The sequence below is a fragment of the Berghia stephanieae genome, chromosome 1, assembly GCF_034508935.2.
Source record: "Berghia stephanieae isolate SIO BIC M18660-M18661 chromosome 1, UCSD_Bste_1.3, whole genome shotgun sequence".
In the NCBI taxonomy this organism is placed as follows: Eukaryota; Metazoa; Mollusca; class Gastropoda; order Nudibranchia; family Aeolidiidae; genus Berghia; species Berghia stephanieae.
Window position 1 is genome coordinate 108,903,012 of NC_088360.1, and position 22,500 is coordinate 108,925,511.

The 22,500-nt window shown below is 35.7% G+C and overlaps 1 protein-coding gene across 2 annotated transcripts in view; it reads left to right on the forward strand.

Moving 5' to 3' along the window:
- Window positions 1-22,500, forward strand: part of LOC144962697 (neuronal calcium sensor 2-like) — a 289,403-nt gene that overhangs the window by 143,732 nt on the left and 123,171 nt on the right. The window lies entirely within an intron of this gene.

The window sequence follows — 22,500 nt, forward strand, 5'->3', positions numbered from 1 at the left end:
CGCTTGTGATTCATCCCGCTACATTTCTCCATCTCGCTTGTGATTCATCCCGCCGCATCTCGCCATCTCGCTTGTGATTCATCCCGCCACATTTCACCATCTCGCTTGTGATTCATCCCGCCACATTTCACCATCTCTCTTGTGATTTATCCTGCCACATTTCACCATCTCTCTTGTGATTCATCCCGCCACATTTCACCAATATCGGAATTGAATTAATCTCTTTTTCTCTTTCCGATCAAATCATTTATTTTTTCACGCAAAGATCTCAGACTGGCGAAGTCCAATATTTGAGGATACTATCGGGAGATATAATAATTATATTATAATGATATTAATACGGTTCCTATCCAAAGAGCGACGACTATATTATGGTCTTGTTGCATGACATTCGCTTTCGGATCGGAAGGTCCTGGGTTCGAGCTTGGCGCATAGTTGAGTCCTTGGAAACGGCTCTTTACTCACATTTTTTGCTCACCGTACTCAGGTGTAAAATGGATACCTGGCCGTTAAAGCTTTGTCTCTGTCGGAAAAAAAATGTGATATCGGGTAACAGGCGTCATGTCTCGTTCTACATGGCATGGACCTTTTGTAAAGCACTTTGAGCACGTTTAGTGGATATTGTCCTATATAGGGGGCAGCGTGGCTAAGCAGTACGGTCTTTGTTTCCTACCCGAAAGGTATCGAGTTCGATCATCCGCCGCTGCGCTGTGTGGCCTTGAGCAAGTCACCTCGCTTTAGCTCAATATGCGGCGCTGCACTGCGGCTGATGCTTGGGTGATACCAGTCTTCCCTTGGAATAGACCCTAGAGACAAATTTCCCCAGTGGCATGAATAAAGGGATTTTTTTTTTCTTTTTTTATACAAGCTCAATTTTATTCAATTGCTCTTTGAACGCTTAAGAGAGATAGAGGGATAAACTCATCTCCATTAGCTACAATAAATAAAGAGGGAAATTTCCAAACTCCCCAAGTCACACCCGGACCAATTGGATTCAATAGTCTGATGTCACGCGCCCGGCAACGGCGGCCATCTTGGTTCTAAACAAAGAAAATCATTACTTTTTATTCTTCATGCTGAATAGAACTTTCATTCCCTTTCATATGCTTGTGATCAGAATGTGTAAAAGTCAATACAGTCAAATGATGGGGTTTTTCCTCTGGATACGCGTTAAGCTCGCGGTAATATTTCATACGCTCCGCCATTGTCGATAGTTTAGAGCCATGTTACTAAGTACCATACGTCATTAGAAGGAAGTGACATTACGACTGTTGAAGACTATTCACTGGACACCTCATGGCAGACCTGCCTAGTATTACGAAAAAATTCGTAGAATTACGAATTTGTGTCTCCAGCTACAGAGTTACATAGGTCTCTCTGACTCAATAAATCATGTTGTGAAGGAAAATCTAGCTTCTAAGATCCTATAGATAGATCGAAGTTGACGTCACTCGGGTCATTGTTATTGTTGTTTTTTTTTTGCATCCGCTTATGAGTAACTCACTAAACTGTATTAACCAGACTATAGATAGTTCGAGATGACGTCACTCAGTCTTTGTTATTATTTTTTGCCATCCGCCTTTATGAGTAATGTTCACTGAACTGTATTAACCTGACTATAAACGTTCATGGATACACATCGTTTTGTGTGTTGGTTCGTTATACTTCCGGATGGCAATGTTATGAGCTTCTTAGCCAAGCACATACTATCTATAAACGTTCATGGATACACATCGTTTTGTGTGTTGGTTCGTTATACTTCCGGATGGCACTGTTGTGAAATCCTTAGCCAAGCGCATACTATCTATATTAAGAATTTTGGAGCATTTTTGGCCAGGCAGCCCAGCCCGTTCCACATTCTACTATTCTGTTCTATTTTACAGGGTGTTAGGGTCCCGATAGCTCAGTTGATAGAGCACTCGCTTCACTCACAAATGTACACAGATCAATCCCATGTGCAATCGAGATTTTTTTTTCTGACTTTGGAGAATCATTAGCCATGCTGAGAGCAAATTGTTTATTTCTATCGCTATTTAAAGTGAATTTTTTTTTCCCTTGGAACCTACGAATGTTTGTCAATGTATTGCTCTTAGAGACAAGTTGTGGTGCGTCAGAGGGTGGCCTTCGTAAAGTTTTAGCCTGACACTGACCAAAAAATGATGTCAAAATGCCAGTCTTTTGCCACAAAAGAAAACAAATCGTGAGTTGTATTCAATAGTTCAGCCAATGAAATAACTTGTTTCCTTGAGCTCTACTAACAACTTACTAACTAGGCGGTGCAAAAACCAAATAATGACGTAAAAATGCCAGTCCTTTTGGAATTCAGTGTCAGGCTGTAACATAACGATGGCTACGGTCAGAACCAACGGGTGCATAGATCCGGCAGTGACGCGAGTGCTCTACCAACTGAGCTATCGGAACCCCCTGTTTGAGTCAATAGGGCACGTATTTCTCTCATCAAACCACTGAATAAATGACCAAAAAATTACAGTTTTCACTAAGATTAACATATGAGTTAGTACGTTATGGGGGTCCCGATAGCTCAGTAGGTAGAGCATTCGCTTCACTCACAAAGGGACCGAGATCGACCCTGGGTGCAGTCGGGATTTTTTTTCTGACCCCCCCTGTCCACCCAGCAGTGAATGGGTAGCTGAGTCTGTTAGATTTAGCGGAAAGTACTTTGCGATAGACTAGCGTCCAATCCAATTGCTACTGTCCGTTTCACGCTATAGAAACTGGGATAAACTCCTGCTCCATGGGCCTAATGACTCTGGATGACAACTTGTTTTGTTGTTTGTTTGTTTTTTTTACAAGGTGTATTTTAACGTTGATGGTTATACGATTGAAGGGAGAAAAAAACAAACAAAAAAAAAAACGATTGAACATATTGGCATCCTTAATTTTGCGTTGCGTAGGAAAATTATTCTAAATTTCATTGATACCGATGTATACTTATTTGCAAGTCTGATAACTGAGCGAAATCAAAGGCTCATTTTTTATATTGTTGTAATGTATGATATGTTACATTCGTTTTTGAGTATTTCCATCACAACCATGAGCTCAAAACAATTTGGGATTATCAGACCTGTAAATAGGTACACCTTGATTGATACCAGTATTGATATCATGCCATACTAAAATATTGATTTGTGATAACGAGAAAGATTCGAACCGACCCGTAATTAAAATTTGTGAGGCTATGTGGTCGAGTGATATGACACTCGCCTCGGATCTAAAGGCCCAGAGTTCCAGACCCGCTCTGACAAGTGCATTATTGAGTCCTTGGAAAAGGTTCTTTACTCACATTCTCTCACCATACTCAGGTGTAAAATGAGCACTTGTCCGTTAATGTCGTAGTCTATGTTGAATAGAAAAACTATTGTATTATCGCTTAACAGGTGTCATGAACATGCCTCGTCCTACATAACATTAAGTTTGCTATTGGCTGGGGAGCCCTTCTTGTAAAGCGCTATGAGGACATTTAGTGGATATTGCGCTATACAAAGGCTTCAGCTTTTTTTATTCGCACCTAGTCTAGATTCGCACAAGTTCATAATAGGGAATGAGATTAGCGGAAGAGTAGCGCCCCTTGATTGGAAGTCACGAGCGGGAAAGTTATTAGAGAGAGAACGTCATGTTGGTTGTGCGGCATGAGACACTTCACCGAAAGCGAGGACGAGAGAGACGCATGCGCAAAACCATTTTGACGTTCTCTCTGTAAGGTGACGTCCAATCAAGGGACGCTACTCTTCCGCTAATCTCATTCCCTATAGGTGGGTTGCTTTCTTATGTCTTTACGCCAAAAGGAGGCCATAATATGAAATCGTATGTTTTGATTTTGAGAACTTGATTGGCGTCGAGTGAAGTTTTTAAAAAAGAGCAATTTTCTTATACTTAAGTACATTCAAATACATTTCATAAGAACATCAAAGTTTACAAAGCCACCCTGTTCAAATCGTTCAACGTCAATATATACTTATTTGCAGGTCTGATAACCCAAATTGATGTGACTTCATTGTTGTAATGGAAATACTCTTTTTTAAAAACTAAAGCTTTTATATAGGGCACTATCCACTAAACGTGCTCACAGCGCTTTACAAAGGATCCCTGACTAACAGCAAATTGTAACATACAGAACGAGACATGACGCCTGTAAGACGATATTACGTTTTTTTTTTTTCCGAGACAACGATGTTAACGGCCTGATACTCATTTTACACATGAGTACGGTGTGAGAATAGGAGTAAAGAGCCTTTTTCCAAGGACTCAACTATGCGCCGAGCGAGGCTTGAATCCTGGGCCTTCCTTTCCGAAAGCGAGTGCCATACCACAAGACTACATAGCCGCACCCACCTACGTTAAATCAAGCCCATAATATATGAATTGTGTTCGGTTATCAGACCTGATAAACTGCGCGCGTCGATACGCAGTTAATGATTTTTGATGTTAGATTCACATCAATCTAGAACACGACTCCTGCATTATATTTGTATTCTAACCAAAACGAGGCCATGTGAAATCGTGTATTATGATCTTGATAGCAATAATAGTAGAATTGATTGAATAAAAAGTTCATTTTTAAGTACATTTAAATACTGTTCATATGAACAGAAAAGTTTACAAGTCACCCCGTTTGAATAGTGAGTGGAAGGTCGATGCGGATAAAATATTCTAACAAAGGATGAAAGACGCTGTGCAATCATGTGCCATTTTAGATATATTATTTCATTCAAATTGAGAATATTTCAAAGAGAGAGAGAGAGAGAGAGAGAGAGAGAGAGAGAGAGAGGGGGGGGGGGGAGGGAGGGGAGGGGGGGGGGAGATGCAAACGTGCGGCTATGTGGTCTAGAGTTGCATTTGGCCAGGGACCCATTGTAAAGCGCCTTGGGCACGTTTGGTGGATATTGTCCTTTGTAAAAGCTAAACTTTTTGATCGTGAAGTTGAATGAAGAAAAGAGTCGTTATTGGATTTAGTTGGCTAAGTGCATAAAAGTTTATAAGTCACTCCGTTTGAATAGTGAGTGGAAGGTCGATGCGGATAAAATATTCTAACAAAGGATGAAAGAAGCTGTGCAATCATGTGCCATTTTAGATATATTATTTCATTCAAATTGAGAATATTTCAAAGAGAGAGAGAGAGAGAGAGAGAGAGAGAGAGAGAGAGAGAGGGGGGAGGGAGGGGAGGGGGGGGGGGAGATGCAAACGTGCGGCTATGTGGTCTAGAGTTGCATTTGGCCAGGGACCCATTGTAAAGCGCCTTGGGCACGTTTGGTGGATATTGTCCTTTGTAAAAGCTAAACTTTTTGATCGTGAAGTTGAATGAAGAAAAGAGTCGTTATTGGATTTAGTTGGCTAAGTGCATAAAAGTTTATAAGTCACTCCGTTTGAATAGTGAGTGGAAGGTCGATGCGGATAAAATATTCTAACAAAGGATGAAAGAAGCTGTGCAATCATGTGCCATTTTAGATATATTATTTCATTCAAATTGAGAATATTTCAAAGAGAGAGAGAGAGAGAGAGAGAGAGAGAGAGAGAGAGAGAGGGGGGGGGGGGGGGGGGGGGGGGGGGGGGGGATGCAAAGTGCGGCTATGTGGTCTAGAGTTGCATTTGGCCAGGGACCCATTGTAAGGCGCCTTGGGCACGTTTGGTGGATATTGTCCTTTGTAAAAGCTAAACTTTTTGATCGTGAAGTTGAATGAAGAAAAGAGTCGTTATTGGATTTAGTTGGCTAAGTGCATAAAAGTTTATAAGTCACTCCGTTTGAATAGTCACAAGGCAATACGGACCAATTGGATTCAACGGCGGCCATCGTGTTCTAAACAAAGAAATCGGTACTTTTTATTCTTCATGCTGGCTAGAAATTTTCATATGTCTTGTGATCAGAATGTGTAAAAGCCAAAACATGACCAGATTTATAATGATTTTTTTACTCTGGATACGCTTTAATGCTCGTCGGAGAAACATTTCATAAGGGCGTCCGCCATTGTTCCGATAGTTTAGAGCCAGTTACTAAGTTACCATGCGTCATTAGGAGGGAAGTGACGTACGACTGTTGAAGCGTATTTCAACAAAGGATAAAAGAAGCCATGCAATCATGTGACATTTAATAAATATTTCATACATATTTAAGTTATATAAAAGAGAGAAGGGAGGAGTGTAAACGTGTACTTATTTGTAGGTCTTATTACCCAAATGGTTATGGGCTTATCGGTGTAATGATATTCCCCTATAAAATGGGTGCGATCTATATTCATGTTTTCGACCAACCTAGTCATCGATCACATGATTTGTTGCTGTACAACGATTGGACATTTCTCAATAAATGCCAACACGCTGCTTTATTTATGAAAGTTGTTAAAATACCCATGTGTCATGCTGAGCAAAATGACCAATTGTGACGTTGAATATTTCTCAAACTGTGAACAGTTTTCACTATGTGTGTCATTTTGAACACACTGTGCAATGTGATCAATAAACTCGAGCACAAGGAAATGTAATATAGATAGTATGCACTTGGCTAAGAAGTTCACAGATAGTATGCACTTGGCTAAAAGTTCACAACATTGCCATCCGGAAGTATAACGGACCAACACACAAAACTGTGTGTATCCATGAACGTTTATAGTCAGGTTAATACAGTTCAGTGAGCATTACTCATAAACGCTGATGGCAAAAAACAATAACAAAGACCTGAGTGACGTCATCTTCGAACTATCTATAGATCACCCACATTGCACAGGTTTCAATGTGCTTTTTTATTAAAGTTGTGCTTTGTTAAAAACTCATGTTTTAAAACGTCATTCTATCTGATATTCATGTGTTATTTCTTTTTCTTCATTCTTATCCCAAATGAAACCTGAAAAGTCACGAGAAACGACATGACCTCCGCCCGTCGTGAGGAGATATCGATTTAGGAACCAAAGCAAAAATAATGTAAATATAACTGAATGCCTGCTATGTCAATACGAATACACTTGGGTGCCAGGCAGTTGGGAGGAATTGGCGCAGATATAGCGCAATAGCTTCTCAATTTGAATATATATATATTATATATATATATATATATATATCGATGTATATATATATATATATATCGATGTATATATGTATATATATATATAGATGTGTGTGTGTGTCTATGTGTGTATAATACAGTGTGTACATGGATATGTGCGTGTGTGTATGTATGTGATTGGATGCATGTGAGCTTGTGTTCGTATATGTCCGAATCTACAGTATATAATGGGGGGGGGGGGGGGGGGGGAGGCGGGGTTTCTGACAGTCAATGTGAATCGCTTCGAAGCTTCGGCATAAGCGCTATATAAATGTATATATATTATTTATAAAATATGGAGCATGTCAATGTAAGATTTCTGAACATCCGTGTTTGAACTTTGTGAGTTGCGCATATGGCCCAAAGTGAGCAAATTTGGGGTTAATGTTTTGGACGTGTTGGCCAAAGTGAGCAAATTCGGGGTTATTGTTTTGCGGATGTTGTCCAAAGTGATCAAATTAGGGATTAATGCTTTGCGGATGTTGTCCATAGTGAGCAAATTAGGGATTAATGCTAGGCGGATGTAGTCCAAAGTAAGCAAATTATGGATTAATGCTTTGCGGATGTAGTCAAAAGTGAGCAAATTCGGGGTTTAATGATTTGCACAAGGAAAAACAACGAAAGTGTCACAAGAAGAGCTCAAACCCGAGACTTTTTGTGTCACAGTGCAATATTTTCAACCACTTAGTCCCTTGCCAAATAGGCTTCAACAGTCGTGACGTAACTTCCCTCCTAATGACGCAGAGTAACTTAGTAACTTGTTCTAAACTATCTGAACAATGGACGTCATTATGAAATACTTCTGCGACGAGCATAAAAGTGTATCAAGAGGAGAAAAATATTATAAATATGATCATGTTTTGACTTTTATACATTCTGATCACATGACATGTGAAAAAGTTTTAGTCATCATGAAAAATAATACGTATCGATTTTCTTTGTTTAGAACCAAGCTACTCGTTGCTAGGTGGACGTGACAACAGACTAAGTTAAGTGGAAAAAGCGCTTTACTCACTTTGTCTCACATTACTCATGTGTAAAGTGAGTACATGGCCACATCGTTGGTTTGGTCCGAAAAATATATGTGCTATAGCCTACACGTGTCTCCTCCAACGTGGTAAGTGTTGCTGTTAGCCAGGTACCCCTTGTAAAGCACTTTGAGCACGTTTAGTAGATATTGCTCTATATAAAAAATCTCACGTTTAATTCATCGGGGATAAAATAAACGCAATCAAAACCCTACACTAAACTTTATCAAAACCAATATAATAATATATAAAAATGTGAAATTATTCGTTTCTTTGGGGAGAGGGGGGAGGAGGGGCGGTATTAGTATAATATTTCTTCTTATTCCCCATATTTATTGCCTCCTGACCTAGTTCCGTCGTAAACCAATCTCAACTCAGGTCAGAAGTCATTGGGACTATTTTTTATGGCGAAGCAATATTAATAAACATTCCTCAAGAAGCAACTGAGACAAATAGTGCAAGCAAGCAAAGAATTATTAATTCGATGTTATGATTCGGAATGGATCACATTAACAACATCAGTGGAACTCCTTAACCAGTTTTCTACCGTTCTATGAAAAGACAAGTATTGAAAAAAATTGGCAAGAAAACTCCTCCTTCCAATATCGGTCGATTTAAATGACCCTCAATTTGGCAAATTCTCTCAAACCTGGGATTTAATAGAAGACATCGCGAGTTCACAGCTTTGAGAGTTTTTTTGCCAAAATGAGGGACATTTAAATCGATCGATAATTGAAGGACGAGTTTTCTGGTCAAAGTTGTTGGTTTTTTTTTAATATGTGTTTTTCCAGCGTACGCCATTTATAAAGGGCTCTCCGTTATTTAGGTCATCTTCTAATTTCGTAACTTCTATTCTATCCACGGGAAACCATCCGTATTCTGATAAATACACATTATTTCAAATATTTTGGCCAGAAAACTCAACCTTCAACCATCGTTCTATTACATTGATATACCTATACTGTCAAAAAAAAAAACACTCAAACCGTCGGACTTCTAGTGGAAATCTTCAAGAAAATCCAAGATGAGGGTGATAATTTATTTAATTGATCGGCTTTTTTAGGGATGATTTTTCTAGCCATAATTCCTAAAATGTTTGTTGTTTATTGTTTTGTTTTTTTGGGGGGGTTTTTTTTGTTTTGTTTTGTTTTTGTTTTGTTTTTTGGTTTTTTGGTTTTCAAAGTCATAACAGAATCGTTCTTAGTTTGCGAAATAGGCTTCAACAGCCGTTACGTCACTTCCCTCATAATGACGCATAGTAACTTTGTAACTGATTCTAAACTATCGGAAAATGGCGGACGCCCTTATGAAATACTTCTCAGACGAACATAAAAGTGTACCCAGAGGAGAGAAACATTATAAATCTGATCATGTCTTGACTTATATACATTCTGATCACATGACATGTAAAAAGGTTCTAGCCAGCATGAAGAAAAAAAATTTATCAATTTTCTTTGTTTAGAACCAAGCTGCTGTGGTTGCTGGGCGGATGTGACATCAGACTATTAAATCCTATCACTATGACTTAAGTTAGAGTCAAGTCCATCCGCATTACTTTCCATCCAACAACACACTTGAGAACCATGACCGCATTCTAGTTCACATTTTTGTCAACATAGCAGCTGATGTTTGTCAAAGACTCTATAGAAAACCCGAATTTCATCTTACTGAAATGAATAATTTTTTTTAAAACCTTGAGAATTTATATTTATCTAGCACAATATACACTACACGTGTAAATATTTTAGGTTGTTTTTTGTTTTTTTTTTTGTTTTTGTTTTTTTTTTTGTTGCATTTTTTTGAATGAGCAATTTTTTTTTTTTGCTCTCTGAGAAAGTTGTAGTTTCTTTCTTCTCAACAATACAAATTACAACGCATTTGTAGTCTCGTCTTACGCTTGACAACGAGTTCATTTTTCAGAGGCTTAAGCCTGGAGACCATATCATTATATAGAAACGTGAGTGGAGCAAGCATTTATGTTGTTATGTTGATGTGCGGCTGTATGGTCTAGTGGTATGACACTCGCTTTCGGATCGGAAGGTCCTGGGTTCGAGCCTCGCGCTCGGCGCATAGTTGAGTCCTTGGAAGGAAAAATAATCTTTACTCACATTCTTTCACCGTACTCGGGTGTAAAATGAGTACCTGGCCGTTAACAGCGTTATCTTTGTCACGAAAAATTGTAATATCACCTAACAGGCGTCATGTCCCGTCCTACTTGTTAAATGTTGCTGTTGACCAGGGACCCCTTGTAAAGCGCTTTGAGCACATTTAGTGGATATTGCCCTTTATAAAGCTCTTTTTTTTGTTTTGATAATAACAGAAAATGAAGTAAGTAGAAACGTGACAGAAGACAATGGAGAATAAACAATTTCGCGGCGATGGGGGCTCGAACCCACGACCATAATTACTGAGACGACAACGACTCCGCCTGGCTGTGAGAGGGACGCTATGCAGTCGACCCCATCCACCAATCCAACAAAAAAAAGTTGTTTCAAACGCAGTGTCTATCCTGAGTCCCTCTCCCCGACTTCTTGAGGTCATGGGTTCATGACACACAAGCCCCGCGAAATTTGATACAAGCATATTATTATATAGATAGTATGCGCTTGGCTAAGGAGCTCATAACATTGCCATCCGGAAGTATAACCGACCAACACACAAAACTTTGTTTAACCATGATCGTTTATAGTCAGGCGAATACAGTTTAGTGAGAATTACTCATAAACGCGGATGGCAAAAAACAATAACAAAGACCTGAGTGACGTCAACTTCAAACTATCTATACCACTCTGTAGCTATACTTCACACATGATTTAAACGATTTGTGGCATGCCATGATAATATTTGGTACATTTAAACCTGGCTTCGATCACAAAAAAAGTCGTAGAATCAAGAAATTTTGGCTCCTTTTCTTCAGTTGGTGTCTCTAAGTCATCTCTAAATATTCAAGCATATTGAAAAATGAAAATTTGATGAATGACTACATCATTATGATGTGGTATTTAATCATTTTTGAGGTAAATTGTTGATTTGTAAAGTTAACTTTAGCGACTGCAATGTTTATCTCTGAAAGATTACGAATGGTTAAATTTTCAAGTTGGTAGGTTTCTACTAAAATTCTGGCGGGAAAGAAAACGTAATTATTATATTACATTACTCTGAAATAATAACCCAACATATATTATTTAAAATTTTGGCCAGAAAACTCGTCCTTCAATGAATATATTATATCGATATATTAAAATGACCCTCATCTTGTCAAAAACTCGCAAAGCTGGAACTTTAAGAGGAAACTTTTTTTAAGGAAATCCCCGATTTCAGAGTTTTTGAGAAGATAAGGGGCATTTTCAGGGCCAGGTTGTATTTCAAGGACGAGCTTTCTGGACTAATTTTCAAAAGCGTGTTTTTTGTGTGGTTTTTTTTTTTTTTTTTTGTGTTTTTACTACTTAGGGGTTTTTTTGGTTTTTTTTGGGGGTTTTTTTTTTTTAACTTTTTTTTTGTTTGGTTTTTTATTTTTTTTTTGTATTGTTATTTTGGTGGGTGGGCGATTTGTTTTGTTTGATTTGTTTGTTTGTTTTTTTGGTTTTTTTTTTTTTGTTTTTTTTTTTTGGGGGGGGGGGGTGGGGGGGGGGGGGGTTCAAGAGTATGGCAGAACTAATGTATTCAAGAATCTATGCCAAAGCTGGTGAATCACTTATTGCTGTTGTTGTTTTGTTGTGTTTTTGTGTGTGTTTTGTTTTTTGTTTTTTCTCTTTTTTAATGTTTTTTTTTTCTTTTTTCTTTTTTCTTTTTGCTTTTTGCTCTTTGCTTTTATTATTACTTTTTTTGTTTTTTTTTTTTTTTTTTTTTTTTTTTTATTTGGGGGGGGGGGGGGGGGGGGGGAGGTCTCCTTTCCGCCTTGACTTATGCTATGAGCTGTCGTTGAAAATAGATTACTCCCTTTGCCCCAGCTTTCTCTATAACCTTGTGCATGATAAATTAGTTACCGCACGTCACTTGTTTAAAACAGGAAGAGTGAAACTCTGGAATGTGTGCAAAATCGTAAATTCCACGAGGAAACAAGGCAGCAATTATTATCTACCTGTCGAAGGAAACGGCATTACATCATCTACAGGGTAAATGCCCTGTTCCAGATATTATCATCTATTCTCCACCAGTTCCTGCTTCCCTAATTTGTCATTTTGAAATTTTCAAAAGTTAAAAAAAAAAAAAAAAAAAAATCCAGCGTTTATATCGCGCAATATCCACTAAACGTGCTCAAAGCGGTTTACATTGGGGTTCCTGACCAACAGCAACACCTATCATGTAGAAAGAAACATGACTGACGTCTTTTAGGCGATATTACAATATTTTTTTCTGCGACAGAGACAACGCTGTTAATAGCCAGGTACTCATTTTACACCTTGGTACGGTGAGAAACTGTGAGTAAAGAGCCTTTTCCAAGTAGAACAACAACTCTGCGCCGAGCGAGCGAGCGAGGCTCGAACCCAGGGCCTTCCGATCCAAAAGCGAGTGCCATATCACAAGATCACTTTTTTTCTTTATTTAAGACCACATAGCCGCTGTATTGTAGATTACGTCGTATTATTTCTAGAGATAACAAACATATCATAGGCTAAATGTGGCCCATCGTCTCAAAACGGTACTATGTCGGAACAAACCGGATGCTTAAAATCTGAACTAAATGTTAAACTGGTCAAAATTATAAATCGTTGGCAAAACACCCTAAAATATAAATTCTCCTCAATAAAACAACAAACCCCAACACAAGCCCTGATATTTCTGGCTATAAATTCAATTTTCAACATCAAAACCACCCGACATGAAAACCGTTTTTGAAGGCGATAGGTCACAAATAATCCTTTGAATGGAACTCGTAGCTTACAGAGCTCATACGTGCCTTCGGGCGACTAGGTAGGTACCACCACGGACGAATAACGAGGTTTTTTTGGTTTTTCCCCCTCTGATCACTGGGCCCGAATTAACCTTGATTCTTACTGTGACTGAATGACTCATACTCTAGAACTAAAAATAAAAATGATTCTTTGAATGAGAATTGAATTTATATAGCGAAATATCTACGAAACGTGCTCAAAGAGGTTTCTAGCCAACAGCAAAACTTAGCATGTAGGATTAGACATGGAAATAAAACCCCCTTTTTAGGCATAAACAATTATTTTTTTGGACAGAGCCCAACATGTTAACACCCAGAACTCATTGTACGCCTAAGTAATGTGAGAAAATGGAGTAAAGACCCTTTTTACCAAGGACACAAAAATTCCATAGTTGAAATCCTCGGAGAAGACTCTTTACTCAAAATTTCTTTCCACATACTCAGGTGAAAAAATGAGTTTTACCCTGGCCTTAACAGCGTTGGTCAAACCCCCCCCCCCTCTCCACCAATTTTTAAAAATTCTAATATCGCCTATCAACATAGTCCGTCCTTACTTGTAAATTTGTTCTGTTGGTTTAGGGACCCCCTTTTACAGCTCCTTGAGCATGTTTAGTGGATATTACGCTATATAAAAAAAGCTCCCAATAAAAATCTTAAAACTCCGGAGGCCACCTTTAATATACCAGAACCTTTTCCTAGAGCAAGACTAGGTTCCAGCCCAGGATTGTATAGATAGAATGCGCTTGGCCAAGGAGTTCACAACATTGCCATCCGGAAGTATAACGGACCAACACCAAACCCATTTTGTAAACCATGAACTTTTTTTAGTCTGGTTAATACAGTTTAGGGGAGAACAACTCACAAACGCGGATGGCAAAAACAATAACAAAGCCTGAGTGACGTCACCCGCATACTATCTATCCCTATTCAGGAGCCAAAAAGCCTATTTCTGTTTTTTAAAAAAACGTGAACAATTTCTATAGGTCATGTCCACGACGGCCAAAGCACTCAAAGGGGGTTTCCCCGGCCACACAACACTAACAATAGAAGAGATATCTCCCTGAAGGCAATTTAAAATTTCGGGCAGGACAACCCGTTTTAAAAAATAGCGGGCAATTAATCATATTAAACCTGAGTACGATAAGAGAAAATATAAAAAAAGCCTTTTTTTTCCCCAAAGGGCTCCATAAATGCGCGGTTCATAGCGGGGCTCGAACCCATGACCTTCCGGTTACGAAGGCGAGTGTTTCATACCACTAGACCTCATCGACGCATACGTTAGGTATAGAAACCTATTAATTTGAACGTACGGACTGAATACATTTTCATGAAATTAATACGATATTATATACACTGCTGTTATTAATCGCTGTGATATTCTTTTAATAATTAAAATTTTGTATATCAATTGTAATTTGTGCATTGACCCAACAATGCCACTATTATTATTATTTTTATTTATTATTTATATTATTATTTATTATTATTATTTTAAAAATTATTATGATTTGTTTATGATTATATTATGATTATTTATTTTATTTTATTATTATTATTATTATTTATTATTATATTATTATTATTATTATTATTATTACTATTATTATTATTATTATTATTGTTATTATCATTATTGTTATTAAATTATTTTTATTTTATTATTAAAATTATTATTATTATAATTATTATTTTTATTATATTATTATTATTAATTTTTATTATTATTATTATTATTATCATTAAATTTTTATCATTATTATTATTATCTTATTATTATTATTACATTATTTTATTATTATTATTATTATTATTATTATTTAATTATTATTAATTATTATTATATTCATCTTTTTATTATTAAAATTATTATTATTATTATTATTAAGATTATTATTATGATTATTATTATTATTTTTTATTATTAATTAATATTATTATTATTAATATTATTAAATTTTTATTATTATTATTATTATTATTATTTTTAAAATTATTATTATTATTAATTATTATATAATATTAAATTTTTATAATTATTGTTATTAATATTATTGTTATTATTATTATTTATTATTATTTATTATTATGATTAGATTAAAAATTAAAATTATTATTTTAATAAATTTTTAATTTTTATTATTATTATTATTATTATTTTATTATTAAATTTTTTAAATTTTATTATTATTATTACTATTATATAATTATTATCATATTATTATTATTATTAATTATTATTATTATTTTATTATCATTATTATTATTATTATTATTATTATTATTTTAAAATTATCATCTTTATTATTTAATTTTTTTTTTTTTTTTAAAATTAAATTTTTTATTATTTATTACTATTATTAAAATTTTTTTTTATTTTTTTTTATTTATTATTAATTAATTTTTTTTAAAATTAAAATTTAAATTTTATATTATTATTAAAATTTATTATTATTATTTATTATTATTATTTTTTTATTATTATTATTTTAAAATTTATTATTATTATTTTTTTTATTATTATTTATTATTTTTATTTATTATTATTATTATTTTTTTTAAAATTATTATTTTTATTATTATTAAAATTATTATTAAAAATCATCGGAAAATTTTTTATTATTTTAAATTTTAATTTATGATTATGATTATATTTGATTATTATTTTTTTTTTAATTATTATTATTATTATTATTAATATTATTATTATTATTATTATTATTTTAAAATTTTTTTTTTATTATAAAAATTATTATTATTATTTATTATTATTATTTTTAAATTTTTTTTTTTAAAATTGTTTTTATAAAATTTTAAAATTATTATAATAATTAATAAAATAATTATTATTATTTAATTTATTATTTTTTTTATTATAAATATTAATTATTTTTATTATTTTTTTTAAAATATTATTTTAAAATTTTTTTTAATTTTTTTTAATTAAACATCTTTTAAAATTTTACGCGAAAACAAACTTGGGCCCCAAATATGTCTCCGAACCTTGTTAAATTTTTTTTTTTTTTAAAATATTTTGAGGGCCCCCGTTAATCAAAAAACCCAAAATTACATACTTTTCATTTTTTGGGAAAATCCGAATTTGGGGTCTCATCAGCACCCAAGCTCTTTGTGGATAAATTTTGGGAACACGTGCCCCCCCCCCCCCCCCCCCCGGCCCGCCCACCCCACCCATACACCGACCTTAAACATTAGACCTCTAATTTTTAACCAAATAATATATTCTATGTGAGTTGCATCAATTAAATGACTTACTCTGGAATAACTCGTAATTTAAATTTGGCCAGAAAACTCGTCCATTAAATATCGATCGATTTAAATGACCCTCATCTTGGCAACAACTCTCAAACCTGGGACTTTAAGGAAGTCCCAAGTTTGAATTTCATTTGGCAAGTTGAGGGTCATTTTAATCGATCAGTAGTTGGAGAACGAGATTTTTGGCTAAAATGCTAAATAGGCCTACGTACTTTTTTCTGAAAATGGCAGAATAGGGTCTTGTCTAATCTTCCATATGACAGGTTGGTTACAAATAATAATTACTTCCTTCAAGAATTCCCAGGTTTGAGATTTTGCCAAGATGAGGTACGTGTAAATCGATCGATGTTTGAAGGTCGTGTTTTCTGGCTAAATATTTGAATATGAGTTTGTTTTTTTTTTCCCAGAGTGCGCCAGAGTGAACTGATTAAATTCACATAGTCTATAATAATATTTGGTTATCAAATACAAGGCCAATGGTTATTAAGCTCTAAGGGTTAGGCGACACACTGCGAGCGAAGGGGGAACAAAGCTCGAACCCAGGACCTTCCGATCCGAAAGCGAGTGTCATACTACAAGACCACATAGCCGCACAGGTTCTCAATTAACGGTAAAGGTGAATACGTATTTGAGTGTAAAACAGCGCTCAGTTATAATAGCCCGTTTATTATACATATATACACTCCTCAGAAAATGTTAAGGAATATAAAATAGCGAGACTTGATAAACTGTGTCTCTCTGAGATTGGAACTGGAACCAGCTTTTTTGGCATCACTCCTTTGTGACCCTTGACCTCATAACGGTACTAAGTTGGGATGGTTAAGATATTGAAAATTGAATTTATAGCCAGAAATATTAGACTTGTGTTGGGTTTGTATGTTTTATTTAAGAAGAAGGACACCATATTTTAGGGTGATATAATCAACAATTTATATTTTTGACCAGTTTAACATTTAATTCGGCTTTTAAGCATTTACTTGGTTCGTTCCGACATAACACCGTTTTGAGACGATGGGTCACTATTTTGTTCCCTATTAACGGTAAAGGGTCTATTTGATGTTAAAAAAAAACAGCCTTCAGTTAAAATAGGCCGGCCGTATGCCGAAGGAGTGATACGAGGATGTTTTAAACGTTATGTAAAATATTTTGATTAGTGTGAACTGATTTGATTAAAATGCGTGAAAACATCAATATTCATAATGAGATTTATTAGATTGAACTTTAAATCTTTGACAGGTCCCATGAACCGTTAATCCAATATTATACACAATGGTAAAAGTCAACGCCAGAATTTGGACTATTTTTTCAACCTTTATGGAAATCGTATTAACTTGTTCATTGCCATACTCTTGATAAACACATTTTAAACAAAAATTTAGCCAGAAAACACGTCCTTCAAATATCGATAGATTTAAATGACTCTCATTATGGAAAAAAAAAAACGTACAAACCTTGGAGTTTTTTTAGGAAGACTTCCCGAAGTCCAATGTTTGAGAGTTTTTGTTTTGTTTTTTTGGTTTGTTTTTTTTTTTTTTTTGCTAAGATGAGGATCATTTAAATCGATCGATAGTTGAAGGACGAGGTTTATGGCCAAATTTTTAAATACGTGTTTTTACAGAATACGGAAAGCTATTTGGTTAAGAAGGAACACAGAACGAAACACTCTGTTCATGAGATGGCGTGGTCGAGGTTATTAAGTACCCGAGTTCAGTCGGAACTCGTATTATAATAAAAGTTAAATAGATTAAATAAAATTCCCTTTATTCATCCCATAATAGGGAAAATTTGTCTCTAGGGTCTATTCCAAGGGAAGTCTGGAATATCCGGGACATCAGCCGCAGTGCAGCGCCGCAAATTCAGCTGGGGCGAGGTGACTTGCTCAAGGCCACATAGCGCAGCGGCGGCGGGTGATCGAACTCGGTACCTTCGTGGTACGAAGCAAAGACCGTACTGCTGAGCCACGCATATAATTATCTCCTTAGAATATTTTTAAGAATATAGATAGTATGCGCTTGGCTAAGAAGATCATAACATTGCCATCCGGAAGTATAACGGACCAACACACAAAACCGTGTGTAACCATGAACGTTTATAGTCTGGTTAATACAGTTTAGTGAGCATTACTCATGAACGCGGATGGCAAAAAACAATAACAAAGGCCTGAATGACGTCATCTTCGTTCTATCTATAGAATTGTAAAACTTGATCAACTGTCTCTCTTTTATTCGACATTAACTAAGAACGAAAATAAAGTTGGTCTATAAAGGCGGAGTTTATCCCGGTTTCTATTAGCGTGAAACGGACAATAGCAATAGCTAGCTACTCTTTGAACCTGACGCTAGTCTATCGCAAAGTACTTTCCGCCAGATCTAACAGACCCAGATACCTAATCAGTACTAGGTGTATTGCAAATGGATGTGACAGGACAGGGGGGTGGAGGGGGGGGGTCAGAAAAAAAAATCTCGAATGTACCCGGGATCGATCACGATTTCACTGCATGTGATGTGAATCGAGTATCCTACCAACTGAGCTATCGGGACCCCCCCCCCCCCCCCCCCCCCCCCCCCCCCCGATTATCTTAGAAATTGTTTGAAAAGGATTTTTGTAGAAAAAATTAATATCAATGCGCAACATGATTAGAATACGATTCAATAGTCTGATGTCACGCCGCCTGGCAACGGCGGCCATCTTGGTTCTAAACAAAGAAAACCATTACTTTTTATTTTTCATGCTGGCTAGAACTTTTCATATGTCTTGTGATCAGAATGTGTAAAAGTCAAAACATGATCAAATGTATGTGTTTTTTTTTCTTCCTCTGGATACCCTTTATACTCGCCGGAGAAATATTCATACGGGCGTCCGCCATTGTTCCGATAGTTTAGAGCCAGTGTTACTAAGTTACCATGCGTCATTAGGAAGGAAGTGACGTTACGACTATTGAATCCTATTCCCTACCCTATCGTGCAAAATGACACGTTTAAGTAAACAGCATTTGCGATATTTTTTATAGACATAAGATAATATTATTATTCCTAAGAAATTCCTTTCAAATTAATCACTTATTTTGATTCATTAATTAAATTTGGTGATAATGATTTATGAAATGGAAATACAATGTTTAAGTGTGTGTGTGTGTGTGTGTGTGTGTGTGTGTGTGTGTGTGTGTGTGTGTGTGTGTGTGTGTGTTAAAATATAATCGCCAATTAGCCATTTTGACTACTTGTGTTTTTTACGTAATTAAATTTATTTGAGCGTTAAACTTGAGCTTTTATACAGCGCAATATCCACTAAACGTGCTCAAAGCACTTTTCAATGGGTCCCTGGCCAACAGCAACACGTAACACGTAGAACGAGACATGACGCCTGTTAGGCAATATTACAATATTTTTTTCGCACAGAGACAACGCTGTTAACGGCCAGGTACTCATTTTACAACCTGAGTACGGTGGAGAAATGTGAGTAAAGAGCCTTTTCCAAGGACTCAACTATGCGCCGAGCGAGGCTCGAACCAGGACCTTCGATCCGAAAGCGAGTTTCATACCACTAGACCAAATAGCCGCACATAATTCATTATAATATATCTACTACAGCGCTTTAAGATGTTTGGTTAATGGAAAGCGCTCATCGAGTATCATTTATTGTTATTAGTTATAACACCGAACATACGTACTTCGAATAAAATACAATATTAACACTGTGGACAGAATTATGGACGCGAAGTCCCAGGTTTGAGAGTTGTTGTGTCATTTTTGCCAAGATGAGGGTCATTATTTCGATCCATATAAATAGTATGCGCTTGGCTAAGAGCTCATAACATTGCCATCCAGAAGTATAACGGACCAACACACAAAACTGTGTGTATCCATGAACGTTTATAGTCAGGTTAATACAGTTCAGTGAGCATTACTCATAAATGCGGATGGCAAAAAACAATAACAGAGACCTGTGTGACGTCATCTTCGAACTATCTATAATTTGAAAGACGCGTTTTCTGGCCAAATTCTTAAAAATTTTTGTTTCTAGAGTACGGCAATTGTCTGGTTAAATAAAAAATGGCATCAATTTTGATATAATGTTTTATAGATATAAAGATATTATGACATCCTTCCCAAATTGTGCAGTTATGTGTTTAGTGGTATGACACTCGTTTTCGGCTCGGAAGGTCCTGGGTTCGAGCCTCGCTCGGCGCATAGTTGAGTCCTTGGAGAAGGCTCTTAACTCACATTCTCTCACCGTACTCAGGTGTAAAATGAGTACCTGGCCGTTAACAGCTTTGTCTCTGTTCGAAAAAATTGTAAGATCGCCTAACTGTTAGGTGTTGCTGTTGGCCAGGGACCCATTGTAAAGCACTGAGCACATTTAGTGGATATTGCACTGTATAAAAGCTCTTTTTTTTCTTTAGTCAATTCGTTAGCTTCATCTATTTGGTGGTGATTCGTGACCAAAAAATGTGATGTTTCAAGTATATTAAACCACAAAGGTATGATGTGCCTGCAAGAAATAAAATACTGGTCCAATTATAATAGTAAACATCATTATTCTGATAATTGAAAGAAAAAATAAACAAAAACAAAAACAAAACAAAAAACAAACAAAAAAACCCCCCAAAAAACGTCATAACAGAAAACTCGGCCTTGAAATATCGATCGATTTTTTAAATGAAACTAGCAACAACAAAAAAAAACTTTCAAATCTTGGACGAGAAGACTCAGGTTTGAGATTTGTTTAGATTACCAGTTTTTTGGTGGTGATTCATGGAAATAAAGTGTAATGTTTAAAGTGTATTAAATCACGAAACAAAACACCCGTCCAATTATATTAGCAAAAGCCGTACTCTTTAAAAAGTTTTTTTAAAAACAGGTAGCAATGACTATGAAAAATGTTTTTTTCTCTTTTTGAGGAAAATTTTGTCTAAAATCAAAGCCCTATCTCCACTGAGTAAAAATGTTTTTGAATTTTGAAAATCCATTCATAAATAAACAAGTTATGCAGTTTCAAAGGTGCCATTTATTTGGATGACCCGCAAAGAGGAAAAAAAACGCGAAAATATGGGACGCTTTTTCGGCATTTTTTTTCGACCTTTGGTTGTATCTTGCGTAATAAGTGGATTAAAAGATTGAAACTTGAAGAGCAAATTAGGATGGTGTTTTGTAAAATACGGGAAAAGTACTCGTCATATTCATATGAAATTTTACAACCAAAAAGAAGAAATGTTCATGTATTACCTTGTCAGCGACAAAACCGCCACGCCCGGTATTTTTAGAAATATTTTACTCCAAAGAGTAAAGATCTATTTTTAACGGTTTTCTGGTAATCGCACGAGTTTTGTCGCTTGACATAATCTAAAATGACCTTTTTTCTAACTGTGTGCCAACTTTCAGTCATATTTATCGATAAACAGCGTCGTAATTAATTTTTTTAAAATAGCATATACGAAACGGCTTCGTCCCATATTTTGACGCGAATTCGGGCACTTCGTGAGCGAAAAAGAGGCCCAAAGATTTGTGCGGGATAGTCATTGCTAAACATGTCATAATTATTTTGGCCACAAAACTCGGCCTTCACATATCGATCAATTAAAATGACCCTAGCAAAAAAAAAAAAAAATCTTGGACGAGAAGACTCAGGTTTGAGAGTTCTTGCCACGATGAGAGTTATTTAAATCGATCGATATTTGAAGGACGATTTCTCTGGCCAAAATTAATTTAATGCTTGTTTTTCCAGAGTGCGGAGTTAACGGATACCATACATTATCATGATTCCCTCCAAACTGGTCAACGTTCAGATTATCAAAGTTTTTGGTGGTGATTCATGACAATAAAATGTAATGTTTAACTCACTCAACCCTAACACCGACTATATCCGTAGTTTACCCGAGATACTTTTACCCCATGCCTATTTATTACATTTTTATTAGACAAATTATAGGCGTTGTATCAAAGCTAATGTTTTTAGTTTTTACATATTAATGATAGTTAAATAAAACGATCTATGCACATGCTTATTTTTAATACATTTTTTTCCAATTTTGTAGAGCAGCAAAAATATCTAGGATTGAGTGAGTTAAAGCGAATTACACAACAAAAGCTATGTATCAGAAACAAAATACTCGTCCAATTATAAATGTGAACAGCCGTTCTCTGAAAGAAAAACTGGTTGAAGGACGATTTCTCTGGCCAAAATTAATTTAATGCTTGTTTTTCCAGAGTACGGAGTTAACGGATACCATACATTATCATGATTCCCTGGTCAAC